The 17070-nt window shown below is 40.9% G+C and overlaps 1 protein-coding gene across 1 annotated transcript in view; it reads right to left on the bottom strand.

The window, feature by feature from the left end:
• roraa (RAR-related orphan receptor A, paralog a) overlaps positions 1 to 17070 on the bottom strand; it is a 186555-nt gene that overhangs the window by 103794 nt on the left and 65691 nt on the right. The window lies entirely within an intron of this gene.

Here is a 17070-nt window from a genome sequence, read left to right as displayed (position 1 = left end):
ATTCAGTTATAATATAAATGAATTTCAAATAGTCATTTAAGACAAACCTTTAATAACCACGATTTACTTTCAGATTTTAAGAACGAGGCACATTTCATTCTCACACGCTCTCTTTACGTGTGTGTGTGTGTGTGTGTGTGTGTGTGTGTGTGTGTGTGTGTGTGTGTGTGTGTGTGTGTGTGTTTGTAAGAGAGAGTTCTATTTTGAGTTTTATTTTGTTTGTGTTGTTTTTTCCCGCTACTGTGTCTATCAAAATACAGACTTACTGATAGGTTAAAAAAAAAAACTGAGAATATTTTTCCCCGGTTCTTTTTGGATTTTTTTTTCTATGTATCTATTCAATATTACCATGACTTTCAGTTTTAAATAAACTTAAACCTAACAGCATTTTTATACTTATTTCACCAAATAATTTCAAAGGAAAACTTTTTTAACCAATGTTATCGTCACTGTTGCTCATTATTTTAAGTCATCTTTAAATTGAAATACAAGAGTGTTAAATGCATATTGATGCAGTTTAATAAATCTTTAGATCATATGTTATAAGCACTAACTACACAACATAGATCTATCTACAATAAGCTTATATTTGATTTCTGTTTATTTCATTTATTAATAAACTGGCAGTTGCATTCAATCAAGTTAACCGATTATGATCTCAAGGACTGAGGAGTGAGTGTATTTTCTGTTTACATTATTAAAGGGAAATATAACATTAACATGCCATCATTTGGCACGAACAAAAACATGTATCATATAAGAGAAAATTAAGCTGCAGTACGCAGGATAAGTGATCAACACGAATTAGTCAAAATGAAACACAGGCAATCCCTGGCATGATACCATGACTTCACCACTTTCTGTTTTTGCAGCAATAGCTAACAAATGGTTTGGTTAGAAGATGAAACAAAGGTTATTGTTCTGTGTTTTTTTTCCTTCTCCGCATAACTCTTCCTCTGTAGTCGCTAAGTTGCTATAATGGAGTTGTAAGGGAACAAATATAAAAATATGGAATTAAAAAAAACTTAATAATCATATCATATCATAAAGAGTTTGCCATGAAAAATCATTTTCCTGCAGTTTTAGGAAAATTCGTTAAGACAAACTGGAATGCGATAGTTTGGTGTATGGAGCACGAACCTTTTTTCAGCTGTTGAAGTGAGGCATGCCAGAGAAATCTGAGATCCACTGCTCTGTGTTCATCTAACTTTGTTATATGTGCTGGTAGTACACAGCGACCCCCCTCTTCTTTCTTTTCCTTATTGCAGATATAAACTGATATCAAGGACATTAGGATACAGATCTATCTGGGATCTAGCTATAATATATTGATGCAGATCCTTCATTATTTTGTAAAAGGCATTTTTTTGGATAAGAAAGGATTAAAAAATACTGAGTAATGAATATGAGCTAGGATTCCAATCAATGCACTCGATAGATGTTTGATGATACTAATGGAGATGCTAAAGAGAAGAAAATACACTTCAGACAACACACTTTCAGCCTGGAGCAGAGCCAGGGAGCTTCACATGGGTTGAAACCCCATTGTGCACCAGTTGGTTCACTCCCGGCGCAATACATTACGGGTGGACAGAACTCTGCTGAGGAATAAAAAGGAGAACTCAACTGGTATATTAAGCACAACAGCATCCAATCCATAAAAGTCAGCATTAATAGCCAGCCTGGCCATTTAATATTTCATCTACAATAAGGCCAATTTTAAAAAGGTGAAATGAGCTGTTGGAAAGGTGCCCAATTTTTTAGCACTGTGTCACACGACACAGACACATTTATTTATTTCCTCCTCCGCCCCTTCACCTGCCAGAATTAATGGCTTCCAAAAAGCTAATTATCCTGTTTATAACGGATGTTTTCTCAAGCAACAGTTTGTGAAGCACATCCTGCAAGTCTGTGGTGCGCTGCTGACCTCAAGTCAAACAAGCAGGACCAGGCTCACTGTTAACAAATCTGCCTCATCCTGTTTCTATATAAATTCCACTCATTTTTATCTTGCTGCTGTTTGCTCGTCTGGAAGAGATTTTCACTATGACTGTTCAGAAATGACCGCAGGTTCTGTGTGTGTATGCGCGTGTGTGTGTGGAGGTAATGACAACTTCAACCTCAACCACAATCTTGTAATAAACATTATTGTGTGCGTCTTTTTTTCCTCTATTTGTATTTTATTTAGACAGAATTTGAATTTTTGCCTTGAGATTTTTAAAAAAAGAAGCAGTAATGTAACATTCACATCCTTACTAAAGAAATAAAATCTAGCTAACTAAAATTTGAAAAAGGATGTAAAAGGTAATAAGTTTTCATTTATTCAAAACCTGCCAGTGTTATGAAACCAGCTGCAAGTCTTAGACACCTCTTTTGAGCGCAAAATCAGAGCCACCTGTTGCGTAGCTATGATGTGAGCTACTGTCCAAAACAATACTGATTACATTTAGGACGTGAAAGGGCTCAAGATAGTTGTAAATTTGTATTAGTGACATCTGTCTGCAGCTGTAACACTGACACCTGCTGGGAGACGAGTTACTCTTTGCTAAACTGGGATAGTCAGAGACACCTATACCCGAGAGGAGGAGTTCTTTATCTTACCCGCTCTTACATTGTGAGAGGAAGAGATCCTAAATGTGTGGCACAGATCACTCACTTTGTTTAAGTGTACAAATTACAGGCATCATAAACGCATGCAAACCGCCTCGGAAAGGGGGTTGGGTTAAGGAGTGGGCACGGGATTTTAGCTTAAATACAAATACTGTATCTATCCATTCCTTGTTGACTACATCCCCAGGCTTAGACACAACTTAAAGTAAATCTTACCCCCTTCTCTCCACCCAGCTCTGGATGGTGGAGGTGGTAGTAGGGGGAGGAATAAATCATTTGGCACTTGAGGCCCCATGAGGAGACCAACTTTGCCTGTAAAATAATCACAAATACAAGTGAAAATGTTCCATTTTGAACAGCATGCTTCCTAATGTAAAAGTGGCAGGTGGCATATTTCAAGTGGGCTTTGATTGATCCCCAGCTGTTTGTAAAATTGTCTGTCGTCACAGAATTCAGGTCAGAGCGATAAGCATTGTGGGCACTCCTTCTGGGAGTGCTGTTCACATGTTCTCGTTCAGACATCTGTGTGGCACACTGCACCACCATGCTGGTAGCAGGCCAGCGCTCTACTACTGAACAGAAGATGGAGAAAAAGATTTTCAGAAATATACATCACTTTTACATCTGTCCAGTGATCCCTTGAAAAAAAAAAAACAAAGAAGAAGAGAGAAATGATGCGGGAACTTGAAAAAGTTTGCTCCAGAAAAACTGGTGTGAAGATTTTTTTTCCTTTCACTGAATTCTGAATAAAAATATTATTTCTATTGAAATAACCTGAAAGGGAAAAAACACAGTCACTGCCACAAAGAAACAAACACATAAAAAATACCAGAAAAGATGGCAGCTATAATTTTTTTTTCAGGTTTCTTTTTTTTTTTCTCCTGCCAACCTGGCAAATAATCAAAGCCTTTAACAAAGGAAGGGGGAGCGGAAAAAAACGAAATAAAAACTACATGAGCAGTCATACATTTCTAATGGGACTCTTTTAATCTTGCAAAGGAGACTTTCAATAGTGAATTAGTCTTTTTTTGTATTCCTTTAATGCGTCCAAGAGAAATATATGCAAATCTCTAGCTAATGCTAACAGCAGTAACAAAGGAGCCAGTTCCTTCCCTCTACACTGTGTTACCCAGCCGGCAGTGCAGCAGTGGCCTGCAGATTCTAACAAGGCCTCATGGATCAAAACCAATAATGAATATATGTGGATGTTCCCTAAGAAATATTTCTACCAGCCAGCCCTTTAGTCATTGCTTCCACTGTGTTTTTTAAAGCCTCAATCAGGCTGTGATTTTATTGAATGTCAGAGCACTGAATGCTTTTGGATGGGATCGACATTGGCATTTTCTATTACCCTAAAAAAAGAAAGAAAAATAAATATTTTGAGTGATTTCAAGTGCAAATTGTGTAAATTCAGTGGCTTGACTTCACCTTGAAACAAATGTGCATTTTAGACAATTTATATATAAAAGAATACATATAAAACTAAAGCAAATCTGCGGAAATTCATGACAATTAAACAAATCAAAAGTAGCATTATCCTGAAAAATATAAACTTGCCTCTATTTTGTATTGCTTTATTAATTTTGATAAAGTGATAAATACGTATTGCCACATTATACTTAAGACACACAGTCAGAACACACTGATGTAGGCATTAGAAATCCATCTATTTTCATTTTGAGGGCCTGCCTGGCAAAGTCTAAATGTGGTTAACTAGTAGAGGCAGAGTTAATCCTTTTATCTAGATCCCTGCTGCAGGGGATCCCAAACACACACTGATTAAAAAAGGAAACGTGGGCAATGAACAGTTTAAGAATCGTGGGCCCTAAACAGATAAAGGCGGAACATCTTGTTGCTATGGCAGTGCATATGGAATGACTGGCGACAGTTCTCTCTCTCTCGTCTAATATATTCACATTATTTATGAAATATTTTATAAGTAGCATAGCAAATGCTAAATATAAATCCCAAGGAGATGCTCTCTGCCTTTCCAGCTGGAGTTGTGGAATGCCAGTGCTTGTGTTACACAGTGTCTCCTTTGGAAAGGCTCCGTGTTTGTTCATAAGACACACTCCTTTTGATTCCTCCAGCCTCCTGTTCTTCAATATAAAAAAAAGGAAATGAAAAAAACCCTCAATCTCTTATTATACTGCCAGATCGAAACCATGAACAAAAGAGACAATTTGATCTGCTCATGTGGGAAATCTGAATCCTCTCTGAGATTTATGCAATGCACTCCAGGATACGAGTAAAGCCAAAAAAAAGTAGAGTAAAATAAATAAAGCAAATTAGAAAATTACTTACATTTATAATAACAGCGTCCACAAGAAACAAAAATCTTGAAATTGAAAAAGTTCATGCAATTATTAATCAGCAGCAAACATTCAGAAAGTAGCACGGCACAAGCGAAAGGCAGACAGCTGTGAACTAGGCATCTGGAGTATAGGACATGTCCCCACCTTCATAAGTGATATGACAGAGCAGGACAACTGCACTGCTATTTCTCCTGTCAATACTCTCCCAGCATCCATTTTCACCTGGCTGACACCTTTTACTGGTCAAGGGATGAATAAATCACACTTAGTGTACTCCCCTGGTAGTTTGACTAAAAAAAGGATATCAACATGAAGGAGGACTGCAGTGTTTCCCTGTCATCGCTGCCCCTGAGGTACGGTGAAAAATTACCGTTGATAAAATATCATTTTTCAAAGAGCCTTATTGCTCTTTTAATCTATCCGCCACAATGGATGGCTTCTGGGATGTGTTTCATTTCATCTGAACACAAACAATCTTTCAAAGGGCTTAATAACAGTTACACAAATGAGAGTCATTAATTACCTGCTAATGGAATAATAGATGTGCCATCTAGTGCAGCTCTACTACAGAAAAGGTGTGGCTTAAAAAATAATTATGTAGGACTCCACTTGTCTTTGAGCTTCATTAGCGCTCCAGCGCGAGCGCCATAATGCAAATACGGGCACAAAAATATGCTGATCATATTCTATCTCATTCTGGTTATCTGTTTACATAATGACAGAAAAAAAAAATCACAAGTGTGAATCATTCCAGCTGCACAGAAAGGGCAAGGTAAAGAAATAATGCAAATTGTGCTGTGCTCTGAATATCACAGTGTAGATGCCTGAGAAAGGCTTGTTTTTGTTTTTCTTCCATATTAATGTATTTTCTGAAAATCCTGACATATGTAATTGAGGCTTAAACACATTCCCAGCATTAATCTAAATAAATTACTCGAGCCTGAAAACAAAAAAAACAAAAAAAAAAGACAAGTCGTCTTGTAAATGATGCCAAGTGTGTGCCACTTTGGCTGTAGACGACAACAAACTCTAAGACCGGGGGAAGAAAGGAAGAAAAAAAATCACTTTGATTATCAAATCAGATCTGACTGATGTGACACACTTGCAGTCAGAAATCACATTCATCTTCCCGCAGAATCAAAAACTAACACACAGGTATTTTTCATCCTAACCTTACGGATAAAACTAACAAATAGAGATGGATTTAGGGGGAGAAGAGAGTAGTTAATGAATGATGAATTAGAGACGAGGGGAAACATCATAAATTCTGACACAGTGCTGTTGTCTGCAGGATGATAAACAGCACTGTTGGATGGAATCTGCCTCTCTGTGTATCTCTTAGACACTGGCTGCCACTTTATCTCTTCCATCCTGCTAGATTACACCTCCAGGGTTCAGGTGGGAATCAATCATTGCTATTATTACCTGAAGTCGCACGATGCATCTATCACCACTAAGGTTACCATAACCTCAATATTAACAGAGGAAAAGCCCCTCTAATAAACAGCAGAAAGGATGGGCTGGCTGGTGGGATTTCATCTTCCTTTCACTTTTAATAAGGCACTCAGAGGAATAAAGATTACAGGCCATATTTAGCATGCAGAACAAATCAGGCTCTTCCAGGCTCTTCCTCTCCTCCACTTCTCATTCTGGTTAGTCATTAAGTCTGAGGAGAAGGAAGGGTGGGGTGGGGGTTCTAGCGTGGAGAGGCGTTCCCTGGTTCAACAGTCATGCCGCCGCTCTCTGTGCTCTCCTACTGCCTGCAGCTGCTGTTAATAAGACTCTTCTAAGGACCGATATGTGTAAACTTGGTAGTGAGTCTCCACATGCCTCTGCAAGCCTGGTTAGACCACTGGCTCTCACAAGCCTATATAGTGCACCACCAGACAGATCAAGTGAAGAAAGAGTGGTTAAAGTCCTCAGGACACGACCCTGTTAATGTTCATCCTCTTTTATAAGCCACCATTGCACAATGGTGTCTCTGTAAAACAAGATGCAGAAAGAAAGTGAGCATCAGGGCAAAATGGCTAAGCTTCTTTGAGGATTAATGGAATTTAGTCAAGTAGCAGTCTGCGAGTGCATTAGAGCAGCTAACATGGGGTCATGGCACTGCCAAGTGTTTTCACACACCACCCCTGACATGAATCATTCATCGCCATTCAAATGAATATCATCAGCTGAACGAAATATCATTAGCCACTGCTAAAGTCATTCCATAATAATATACCTCCAATTAAACTATGATCAGAGCATCGGGCCTGATAATAGATTCATACCAATTAAGTTAGAAATATATTCAAAGGACTTTTCACTTTGAAACCAGTCTTGTTATTCCCCTCGACATCCAACAACAGCACTCATTACAGTGGCTCCAAAACTAGAAATGGGGAGACCATGTAAATATTTAAAACCCTCACAAATATATAAATATTCATTCCAGAATGATTTGATGCGCTAAATAAATAATCCCTTGTTAAATAAATGACACCCTAAATAAAACTTTAAAAACAGGATCTGGGGAAATGAAGATGAGATGAATCAGAGGGGAGGATTCTGGCAAGAGGGGAGGCGAGGGGAAAATGTCAGCTATCACTCCACCCTATCTGAATCCCTAATGGCAGCCATGCAAACGAGCCAGGCTAATTAAAGCCCAGCAACCAATTTTGGGGGAGGTACAGAGGCTGAGCCACCTAGAAGGCGATGTCTGTTTGGAAGGTCTCTCTCGCAGACTTTCAGATCAATAGACTGTAGGTCTTTTTTTTCTTTGCTTATATGCAAAGTGCGGCATCATGCAAAAAGGCACATGGAAACAGGGAATTATAAATAGTAAAATGTAACAAACCTCAGCTGTTTTACATTTTAATAAAGGAATCAGTATTAATAGCCCTAATTCCTTCAGAAATGACCATACGCACCCTTTTTGTACAATATCAGACATCTGTTATCGCTTAACTTTTCTTGCACCTGTCGTCTGATGTGAAATTACGACTGTTCTATTACTTCGGCCCAGACGGTGACCTCCTCTGATAGATGTCTGGTCCTACAGGTCTGCGTTCTCCCCACATGGTGGACGAGACATAATCTTAGGTGTCGCCTGGCCTATTCTGCTTCCCATTTGACTGCCTCTTCCAGCCTCCTGGCTCTCTGGAGGGCCAGGCCTTTATGCTGCCGGAGCCTGTCCTATCACACACTGGGCTGCAGGAACGGTGCTTTTGTGATGGCTGTGATTAGTCTTTTGTGTTCCCAGGTAGAATTAAGATGAAATTCTACAGGCAGTCATTGTGTTCCTATCTTCAGGACACTCAAAGAAATATGTTGGGTTTTGAAGGGGTGAAATGAAGCCCGTGGGGCCTTGGCAGACCTTGCTCTGTGGGGAAATACACAGCGAAAACACAATGGGAACAATCTTGTCCTTCAGTTTCCTTTTGTGCTCTGCTGAACCTTAGTCAGTGCTGCCCATTTACTGTAGCTTCTTTTTAACAGAGCGGTATTGTCTCACTCCAGTCTGCCTTTCCCTTTTAGCTTGCTTTTGAGAAAGACCCAAAAGCTGATGATATGACAGTTACGACTTTGCCAGAGTCTGGAAAACCCTCAGGGTTTATTATCCACATTCCTCCAAGTGTTGGGTATGCAAATAAAGTTTGGGGATGGCGGCTTTCAGATGTGATAATTATGGATTTATTTGTAAGCTGTCACTTCCCTTAATGCTCAGGGACATCAAAATAAGTTCAAATGCAACCATCAGAGAGGATCACATTTTGCTAGTGTACCAGAGATTCAAAGAACATGTGATTCTCACGACGCCAAAGGTCTGTCAATAACCACTCATTTAGACAGCAGTGCGCTTTGGAGACCGCGACTGCATGCAGTCCCACTCAAAACGTCTGGTAGAAAATATTTACATTTTCCCATTCGTTTAGATATTCAAACATCAAGGCGCTTTTATCAGCGGGGTAACACAAACAAAGGCAGAGAGCAAATTTTTTATTGCCACCTCTTCTTCCTGAAACAGACGAGAGCTCCGAACAACTGTTTAATATCGCTTCAATCCTCAGATTCAAAACAGAGCAGATTTATATGCTGCAAATAAAGTCAGCCCTCAGCCTTACCCTTTAAGATCTGCAGTTTGTACCGGCCAGTGTCTTGACAGGAAATATTAATTAATAATGCTAATAAGAAAAAACAAAAAGAAAAACAAAGTGCTTCACAAGCCAGCTCCACATTTGCTGTCATATCTGAAGTGGGGCCTAATAGAAGCGCAGAGTAGGTGAGGTTTTCCACTTGCTGGTTCAGCAGGAGTGGAAAGGCAGGGCAGAGCACTGAATGTGATGCCTACCTGAGAAACAGCCTTCCTGCCAGGGCTGCCTCTCATCACAGGCTCTCTGATAGAAGAAAATGGCTGGGCCTGGAGAGTGCTATCTCCTTCTAGCTCAATTCTCAAACACCGCTCTGTCCGCCTCTAGGAGAGTTCTCTGTCATTGTATAAGTGCACATTAAGGTCTGATAAAAACTATGGAATCCAGCCATCCATCTTGATTTGCCGGTGCGAGTGAGCGGGGAGTATACCTGCCACTCAGTGGAAGAATACTGTAACTGTAGGTGGTTTTCCTAAGGCAAAGACTAACATCCATTTACAAGTACTACACGTATATTAAAATGATATATAGTGTGGCTTTTAATAATTAATAATATGAAGAAATACAAGTACTGGAAAGCAAACATGCATCTATGTAATCTATGTGGGAATACGTACACTATAAGTAAGGTCAAAACTTTTGCAGTACATGTATGCATGCTTGCGTTTGTCTTTGCATATAGAAATACATTTTTAGAAAGACAATGTCACTGAAAATGTGTCATGCGATGCTGCTGTTGCTGCTGCTGTGTTTAAAACATGGTGGGCATGATGATAGATAACATGGCTTACCTTGAAAATAAGTTGATTGAATGAAGAGCGAGCGCAAGGAAGGACACAGTACCGGAAAGAAAGAAAACACAAACACAGATCATTTCTATATGTATTCCCAGGACACAGTTGACACAGCTCACATGAACATTACATGTGGAATAAATAAACAAAAGGAAATCTGTATTGTAAATAATACTGGCAATGGCAATATTATTATTAGGGCTCACTCACTGCAATAAATCACATAAAAGCTCGTGAAGCACAAGTGGCTGTCTTGTAGACAAAGACCTTAAAACATCTGTATTAGCCCTCTGCTGGTTACTATCTGGAATTCAGATGATAAACGATGCACGAAATTCATCCTCTTATTACAGCGCAGTCTGTTCATTGCAAACTAAATGAAATGTAATGATAAGAATCACCGCAATGACAAACTGAGGTTAAATACTGTACCCTACTGGCAAATACGTCTGTTATACTGATAAATAGAGCTCCTTCCCAGACTCTGTCTCTCTGTCGATCTGTTGGTCTCTCTCTGTTTCTCCAGCTCACTCTGTCTCTCTTACACGCACACACACACAGACACGCAAACGAACACACACGCACAGACAAACACAGATAGACGGAACTCACACGCACGCACACACGCTGAGACTTTGGCTCTCTAGGGGCTGTTTCACAGTGGCGCTGGGCTGCCTCAGAGCACATTCTATCACCAGCGCAAGATAGCATCTGATGACTTGTGCGATGTAATTGAAGTGTAGATTACTATCTCTCATGTGCTTGCCAGATCAAAATAATAAAAATGCAGGGAGGGAGTGATAGAGAGCGAATATGAGCGGGCACTCCACTGTGGCACAGTTGTACATGCCATTCCACTGCTAGAGACAGAAAGAAGCCTCACAATCCTTCTCAGGAGGACGTTATGCCACTTAGAAAATTGAATCCCCCTCCTCTCCACCCCCCCCACCCCCCTCCCCCACTCCACCACCTCTCTTCTAAACTGCACTCTGGATGAGTGTATGACAGGCCAGGACATGTTCCCCTCATAGAGAGTGAGGCGGAAGCCTGGGTGTTGAAAGATGGAGAAGTGTTGGCGGACATGGGCGTGACTGAGAGGTGACTGACAGCTGTGACAGCACTGAGGATGTCAGAAACAGGCTTCAGTGGAGTCAAACCCGGTCTAGCAGTTCAAGGACACCAAAAAGCCCGGCAACTTCCAGACGATCGCTGCTTTAGTTTATGCTGACAGAACAAACAACATTAATGTTAAAGGGGTAAATAATGGCTGCAGATAATCAGGAGCTGGAATAAAAATGTAGTGCACGGAAGAGAAAGAATCTTAAATCTCAACTCAGCTGAAAATAAAGGTGGCGGTGGTGGTGGAGGGGAATCACTGAATGGAAATCTAAGGGGAGAGATGGAAAAGGCAGAAGGAGGGGAAAAAAGTGGGGAAAAGATCGCAAGAGGAAGGCAGGAGAAACCGAGCGGCAGAGAGCAGGAGACAGAAAAGAGCAAGCGCGCACAAAATGAGAAAATGATCAGGTTCACATGAAGCGAGGCCACCAAATTTGTCGTTGTGGAGAAGAACCCCTCATTACTGCACCTCATGGGCACTCGGCGTGGCCTTTGAAGTGCTTTGAGGTACATCATCCCATGAAACGAGCATAGTTAATCCACTTGTTAATCAAGTGTGCTCATGAGCTTATGTCTGAAGTGGCTCTTTCTCCTTGGAAGACGTAAAGCGTTCAAAGGAAATTGTGTTGGGATGAAAAAGACGAAGTATTGTAAACTTCAGACAAAATCTGAGCGGAGCTGTGACCAATACATACACTGCAGATCCAGATTTTTCTTCTGTTTTTTTTGGGCTCGGCAACAAACACTGACTTCTAAACGGCTAAGGCGAGAACATTTCGCAAGACCATTTATAATTTGAAGCATCCCTGAGCTGTTCTAAATGTAAACCGACAATTTTCTTTGTATTTACTATTTCAGATACGCATCTTTAATTTATCACATCTAACCGGGGTTGCTGTACCTTGCTGTACCAAACTGAAATATTAAGGGGCCGCCTGGAACAGGTGGAGGCTGTTCTCTTGCATGTCCTCCTTCACTCCCTATTCATTCCTAGAAAACAGGTTTCCCCCCTTTCTATCGACGGCAAACGCAAAACTGACAAACGTAAGAGAGGGATGGCTGCCTCACCCTCACTACCTTCCTCACTTGCTTTACCCCCCGAAGCCTGTGGGCCGGTCTGAGGCACAGCCACGGAGGCCTGGCGCTACCTCCCCCCGCTGTGCCAACAAGTCTCCTTTTCACTTCAATTAATGAGCCATAAATAACCCAATGAAGGTGTCAACAAAGAGCACCATTTATCATGGCTTTCACCAACTCCACTTCACGTGAAGAGGAAAGCTCATTCGCTGCCTACAGCTCACCCAAACAAAGACAATGGGAAAAAAAGAGAGATTTATTCCTGGACAAACACTCCAACCTCGAATTTATCTTGCACAGGGACTCTCACAGGTGCAGTGATTTGACAAATATACCAGGAACTGTGGGCCCGTGCCTTTGTTAGATTTCCACAGTCAGGGTAGCTATAAATTTGGTTAAGAGTGGGGGGACAACACTCTCACTAAGCTCCCGAGAGGCTGCCAGGGAGCCCACGTTAAAGACACTTCTTCCTGTCTCAGTCTACTTTGGGGCTGTGGATCACAAAAGGCAGCCAGGGTCTCCCTGAAAAAAAAAAGAGGTGAATACAAATGAATGAGAAAATCTGTTGAAAATACCGGGCTGGTCTGAGCAGCAGGAAGAATTGCTTTATCAGGGTGTCCCACAAATGTCACTTTGAGTCAACAATGAGGGAAGAAAAAAAATATACAGCACTGAATCACAGACCCTCCTCTAAACAGAATGGCTCCAAGAATCAGCAGTGGCAAAGCTGAGGTACAGTACTATAGTGAAGCGCTTCGGAGAGAAGACGCAAACTCCCTGAATAATATATGATAGCTTGGGTTTTGAATCCAACATTAAAAGTGATGATGTGAGTACAAACTCAGCTCTGCTTCATCTTGGATCCACAAATCAAAACCTAAGGCAAAAAAAAAGGGAGGAAAAAAAAGCAAACGGTAAATAGTCCATCTTCACAGTGAGAGGGTTTATAGTGTGAAAAAAATAACAACAAGCAGAAGCTTTTGAATACGTCTGAACACGAGCGTTTTCTTCCTTGCAGCTAAGCCGGAACTAGAGTGTATATGATCCTGCTAAACCAATTAATGGTTCCTGTTAACCCACTCATCTTTGGGGAGGATTGTCTTTCTAAATAATACAGCAAGATGTCCTCTATCTACCACGCAGCCCACACACACACACACACACACACTCCGACAAAGACTAGCAGCAGATTGTCACTTAAATCTGGGGCTCCACTCGTACCACAAACACTTCAACTCATAGCTTCTACACAACACAGAGAATGGTGGAAGTCTTTGTCTGGCTGTGGAGTGAATCCCTGATCTAAACGCCTCCACACGCAGACACTTTGATGGTGTCTGATACACGCTTCATAAAATAAACTAGCAAGTGCAGCATCTAATGTTGCGTCAATTCAGACAAGGGAAGGAGAGGTAAGGGAACAAAATCAAATCCATTACAGCAAAAGGGATATTAAGTGTGTTATCACAGAAAAACATAGCATTTGTACAATTTTCCAAGCCACCCCCAGTGATATAAATGTCCAGCAACCATAATCAGTCTGGGTTACAGACACGGCCAGAAAGCCGCGATAAATGACATTTCCCAAAATCATGCTGACATTTTCTCTTATCAAGCAGCAGGCACTGGCATGGTGAGAGCAGGCTTGTCAGTCAGAGGCAGACAGGCCTCACACCTTATCACAAGGGCACTCAGCCTCTCTGGAGCTAATGCTGGGACTGGGGATGAAGTTTAAAGATGGGGCTATGGGGCAAAGACAGATACTGAAGCCGAATCTGGAGCTCGCCTCCAAAAAATTGGCCAGCGTAGTTACAACGAGTCTGGAATCTTAGGTTGTTTAGAAACGGAGGCTTCTAACTATACTTCAGATGGAGTCAATGTGGAAAAACACTGCTGTGCTTTTGCTTTGGTTGGAGCCGACTTTAAAGCAGCGGATGCAGATATGGCTGATGCTACGGCAGGCTCTTTCCATCCCCCCCCCCCTTCCTCGCCACTCTGCTGCTCTTCCACTCAGCCTCCCTCGGAAGCAGACACAGAGCGGAAAATTAAATATTTAAGGTTGATAATGACGCTCTTCATTAACATGTGATTCCGAATAAAAAGTGGAATACATAAATAAAGAAAAAATTGAATGCCTATGAGCGGACATGTTGAATGAGTTTCGGTGATGATAAAACGGAACAAGTGAGAAGGATTTCGTGGTTGGGGAGAAAATGATAGAGGCAAACGGGAAGACTTCAGACAGAAATGTCAGTCCGAGGGAAAAAATGACATATAGTGTGCGTTACTAATTGCCCTGTTTTTTTTTTTCCTTTTTTCTGACAGCCCTATATAAATCAAATACCATTTTCATTTAACCCAACTTGTTGTGCCGTGCTACTTCATATTTTCTCTCAGTGCCAAATATGTGTAATCAGTTTATTTTAGAAAATACTGACCAGAGTGATGCACATGGAGCAGTTTTTTTTTTTTTTACTTGAATTTCAGAGTCCAGATGGTGCATTTCTTGCTGTCAAAGCTAACACTGGACTTCCAGCTCTGTTAAAGCAGCTGGCTCAGCTTCAGAACGTTAACAAACGTCACAGAGACACCTCTCGCCTGACAGCCACCCAACGCAATACGAAAACCTGAGATATTCCCCTGGAAATTTCACTGAAGCGCTCCGATTGCAGTCAGCGGTTTGATTGGCCTGTGTTCGTGAGGTAACAGACTCTAGGGACAAGTTATGTTTTCTGTGGGATGATGATTTGGTTGGAGATGGCTGTCTGAGGCAGCATTGTGGCAGTGAGACAATAAAAGTGGGGGAGAAAGCCTTTATCCCTAGCAGCACATGTCTGAGTCAGAGCAGTAGATCCTGCTAAGCCTCAGTGACTCACAGCACAGCTCGCAGTGCGGATCATCAGCTGTGTTTCTCTGATGTGTAGGAGCTTTTCAAAGTCAAAAGCATTACTTCAGGAATTCAGGGTTAAAATCTGCATGAAATGAAAGGATATGCAAATAAACACTAATGTTTATGAGAGGAGTGCATACACTTACTTATAACACTTAATGTTATAAGGAGCATTTCTGGTATGCGGCGCGTACGAGTTGCCATTTGGTGATTTGTTCTTTCCTGTAGCGAATCCGCACTGGGATCTCAGCTTGTAGTTAACTGTATGCGTCGAGGTGATGGATGGGTTAACAGGGCATAAATTATATAACAGCACGTAAATGTAATACACTCATTAGATTCCAATGCTTTTATTTTCCCCAGGAGTAGCTACAGTAATTGATGTCTCGCTCTTCTATTTGTTTTACGCTGACAGAAACAGTGAGATAATTCACACCAGGCTGTCACGCTGGCACTAAACACAAAGCAACAGTGTTTTGTTTTTCCCCCCCAACTATATGGAATAAAAGGTGAATTCAGAGAAAGGTAATTTGGAATACGGTGATGAGCACTCACAGCAAATAGCGGTCAAACTGGGAGACGGTTAGCTGTAAGGCTTTACAAATCAAACCTTTTAGACAGCCAGTGTGCCACAGAAAAAAAAGAAAGGCCAAAAGAAAAAGGAAATTAAAAATAAATAAAGCCCCTGACTTCCTATCTGCAATCCTCAAGTGAACAGGTCACACAAGAGTAATTCAAATTCAAGTAGATTCATTTCTCCTGTACTGCAGCGAAACCCCCATTTATGGTGTGATATATACACAGGAACATAATTGTTTGTTTACTCCCGTCTGTCTGTGCAGTCTGTGAGTGACTCAAGGTGTTTATGCTCCCTTTGGGCAACAGTGACTTCACTGCTGTTGTTATCTCATACACAAACACACACACACACACACACACACACACACACACACCTATTCACTGTGCGGTGTGTCCACAGCCCACTGCGCAGAAAATAAATTCTAAAACTGATTATATGTCTAATTTTATTTAGTAACGTCTTCTAAAGCTGTTTATGACAACATGACCATAAGAGTCTAAAATACAGAGGTATTCAGTCTGGATGAATCAGTCAAAAACACTTGAGCAACCTCATGCTGGTACTATTTTGCATCAGTCTGGATTCAGAAGGCAGTGTTGCTCTGCCATCTACTCACCACTGTTCTCTCAAACACATCTGGAACATATGGGCAGGTATGGGAAACAAAGGATTTTGCCAATGTTTTCTGCTCCAGGCACGTGGGATAGATTAAATAGGCAAAGTAAATTAAATAACTTGGCATCTCAAAGCTTCTGGAAACTTTATGGTAATAGATTCCTTTACTAATTGTCTCCGTTTTAAGCTAGACTTTGCTCTACCTTCTTTACGTGATTATTATTTGTGTGTCTGATGACTTGTCTTTGAGGTTAAAAAATAAGTGGAGTGTTGTTTTGAATGAAATTGATATTAATAAAAAAACAACACTCTTATTGTTCTCCTTACTTCTGCCAAGTAGGTTAGGGTTCTGGTAGTGCATGTCATTATTCTGTCTGTAAACACGATAACTCAAACATTTTGAATGAATTCTGCTAAAACTTTGTAGCGATGTAGAGTAGGGTCATGTGAACAACAGCACAGCCATCATCTGAAATAGACCAGTAAGGTTTTTCGTGTTATTGAGAGTTTATGAGCTTCCATTAAAAAAAAAAGTTTGTTTTAAAGTCAATCTAATCCTGTTGGAGAAACAGGGTTGCTCCAAACCTACAGCCTGTATACAGGGAATCTGCTTGGGCTCTTCGTCCTATTTATGACACGACATTCTTTCTTGATTATGTACTGCGCTATGCCTCTGGCCAGTCAAGAGGCCCCAAAATGGGACAAAACTATTGAGGAAAAAAAAACATTACTGAGACAAGACACAAACAGTGACGGTCATAAATTATCATGTCAGAGATACTAAATTATAGCTTGAGACTGACTAACAGTGAGGAGACAAATCCTTTTAAGACTGCAGAAATCTCATTTTTTTGTGTTGTGGTGTGTGTGTGTGTGTGTGTGTGTGTGTGTGTGTGTGTGTGTGTGTGTGTGTGTGTGTGTGTGTGTGTGTGTGTGT

Source organism: Haplochromis burtoni, unplaced genomic scaffold, assembly GCF_018398535.1.
Source record: "Haplochromis burtoni strain Fernald_Lab_line unplaced genomic scaffold, NCSU_Asbu1 Contig_114, whole genome shotgun sequence".
Classification (NCBI taxonomy): Eukaryota; Metazoa; Chordata; class Actinopteri; order Cichliformes; family Cichlidae; genus Haplochromis; species Haplochromis burtoni.
This window is presented reverse-complemented; position numbering and strand designations above follow the sequence as displayed.